Here is a 2,907-nt window from a genome sequence, read left to right as displayed (position 1 = left end):
CAACAGGATGGCTACTACCAAGAAACAAAACCCCCAGAAAATAACAGGTGTTGGTGAAGATGTAGAGTAATTGGAAACTTTATGCTCTGTTGATGAGAATGTAAAATGATGCAACCACTGTGGAAAACACTACAGTAGTGTCTCAAAGAATTAAAAATAGAATTATCATATGATCCAACAATTCTGGGGTGCCTGGGTGGCTCAGTTGTTAAGGGTCTGCCTCCAGCTCGGGTCATGATCCCATGGTCCTGGGGTTGAGCCCCACATTGGGCTCCCTGCTCAGGGGGAAGTCTGCTTCTCCCTCTCCAACTGCTCCTGCTTTGTGTTCCTTCTCCTCTCGCTGTGTCTCTGTCAAATAAATAAATAAAATCTTTTTTTAAAAGAGATTTTGTCAGAGAGAGAGAAAGAGAGAGCGAGTACGCACAAGCAGAGGGAGCAGCAGGCAGAGGGAGAAGAGGGTTCCCTGCTGAGCAGGGAACCTGATGCGGACTCGATCCCAGGACCCCAGGATCATGACCTGAGCCGAAAGCATATGCTTAACGACTGAGCCACCCAGACAACCCCAATTTTTTTTTTTTTTTTTGGCGCCGCCACCCCCGTTAGTGGGCCGGGGGTGGGGGGGGGGGGGGCGGGGGGGGGGGGGGGGGGTGAAGTGGGCACAATATTGCGGGTGGCAGGGCCTGGTGCGGGCAGGTTGGGCAAGTGTGGCGCTCAGGCGAAGGCGGAGCCGTTCCAGCCCAAGTTGGCCGCGTTCATGTCGTAGTAGTTGATGTAGATCCTATCCGGACTGACTCGCAGGCGGTCGGCCAGTAGGCCGCACAGCAGCTTGCTGTAGGAGCGGTTCTGCGGGCCTCCGATCTTGCCGATGCTGTGCAAACTGCAGAGCGCGCACGGCTCACTGGAGCCGCCGAAGGCCATGAGCTGGTCTGGGACCACGTGCACCGCGATGTACTGGGCCGGCTTGCCGGTTGCCTGCGCCAGCTGCTGAGTGAGCCCGGAACGGAGTCCGTCCGGCACGGAGGCGCGGGGGACGTTGGTGTTCACTACGAACATCCGCACGCTGGCGGAAAAACGGCGGGGACCGGTGCACGGGAACTAACCGATGCGCCTCCCGCAGCAGCCCCCCCAATTTTTTTTAATATAAGTTAACTATGCATCTACAGCAAAGGTTCATGTAAACCTTCCAAATTTGCTTGGTGTCGCCTCATTGCTATCCCTGAGTTTGTTCTTGTTTTCTTTTGTTTGAATTTATCATTATGTCAGATAAGCCTAAATAGGCAAGTCAGGAAAGTCTTTTAACCCCCAGAGGTAACAAATGGACATGTCGTGGGCCAAATCCGGTTCACAGATACATTTTAGTTGGTTCACATGATTTTTTAAAAATTGGGAAATTTCCTAAAAGTTTGAATTTCAGATGCTCTGGAAAAATGGAAAGATTTGGCAATGCTAGGTCCACATCCCCACCTGGCAAAAATGGGCCCACTGAGTATTACCTGCCACGATTACTGCGTGTTTTCCCATTCACCACACTCCCCCTGATGCCTCAGTTTATCTGCCACTACTCCACCCATCCTTTATCTGCCTGGCCTTGGCACCTAGGTTTATGACCTCTGACCTTCTCTCCCAGGAGAGAAATGAACCATGCCCCCGGCTATGTTGAGTCATAGGACTATATTTCCATAAACTGAGGGTTGATGGAAACCGAGCAGAAGTATGTCAGATTTCTCATTCCCACAGCCATGAACCCAAGCTCCACAGCGAGGAGAAGAAGAGACAGAAGAACGTCAGGGGCCAGAGCCTGGTCATGTCACACATTCCCAGATCCATTCCAGGTGGAGACAGTGATTCTGGTAGAGAGACCTCAGAGCTCTGAAGCTGTTGCAAAATTGAGCGGAAAAAATTGTGAACTGCAAGGTTGAACTGACAGGCTCCAAGATTCCTTGCAGTCCCATGAGTCTAAAAATTACCAGCTTTGTTTCTGTATACTCTTACTGACTCCACTTTGCTGTTTGTCTACAAGAACACTGGAAGACTGCTCTCTACCCTAAAGGGCAGTTTATCAAAAGGTGGATCAAATTCCAGCAGAACAAGGATGTCTGGTTAATTTGGGGCCAGGATGATTTCCATTTCACAGGTGCTGTTTCCAAGAGTAATGACTAGCAAACAAGAATTTAGGAATCCATTGTAGTGAAGGCCTCCTTCTAGAAAACAAAACACTTTATGTATTTGAAAGAATATTAGCAGAGAGAAAAGGGCAGCAAGGGAAAAATAGGGAAGAAAAAAAAGGCACAAAAACATTGAAAGAACTCAGTCTTATTCTAAACTGTGAGGCTAAAGAAAAGAAGTTTCTATCTTGATGTTCCCTTAATCTTCTGTAAAGTTAGTGGTTTGCATAAGTCAGAATTTTTGCAAGCAAGAGTTGGATGGATTCAATGACAACAAAAAATCCTTAGATCTAGTTACCTGCCCTTGAAATGACTGTTTAAGATGCATGGTAGTGGTGCCTGGGTGGCTTAGTCTCAGTGGCTTAAGCATCTGCTTTTGGCTCAGGTCATGATCCTGGGGTCCCGGGATTGAATTCTGCATCGGGCTCCCTGCTCAGCAGGGAGACTGTTTCTTCCTCTCCCTTTGCCTGCTGGTCCCCCTGCTTGTGCTCACTCTGTGTCAAATAAATACATAAAATCTTAAAAAAAAAAAAAAAAGGAAAAGCACTTGTAGTTCTCAGCACAGAAAAAAAAATTATGCAACAAAATACATTTCAAAAATTGGCAAAAACTCTCCATATCCCATCCCAGCATGACAGTGCGCCTCGCATTATTATTTTTTGTTCCTCAAATGAAGGCATACCCACATGTTCCTAGGGCTCTGAAGTTTTACTAAATAACTTCAAGTGATTTGTTTTGATAT

At 47.5% G+C, this 2,907-nt stretch overlaps 1 pseudogene across 1 annotated transcript; it reads right to left on the bottom strand.

Moving 5' to 3' along the window:
- Window positions 1–566: 566 nt before the first annotated feature.
- LOC111156168 lies at window positions 567–1,119 on the bottom strand (annotated as a pseudogene). Its single transcript, XR_002641186.1, has one exon. The product of XR_002641186.1 is annotated as a macrophage migration inhibitory factor pseudogene (transcript).
- Window positions 1,120–2,907: the final 1,788 nt, after the last annotated feature.

Source organism: Enhydra lutris, unplaced genomic scaffold (genome assembly GCF_002288905.1).
Source record: "Enhydra lutris kenyoni isolate GAN:26980312 unplaced genomic scaffold, ASM228890v2 scaffoldscaffold45, whole genome shotgun sequence".
NCBI classification, from domain to species: domain Eukaryota; kingdom Metazoa; phylum Chordata; class Mammalia; order Carnivora; family Mustelidae; genus Enhydra; species Enhydra lutris.
This window is presented reverse-complemented; position numbering and strand designations above follow the sequence as displayed.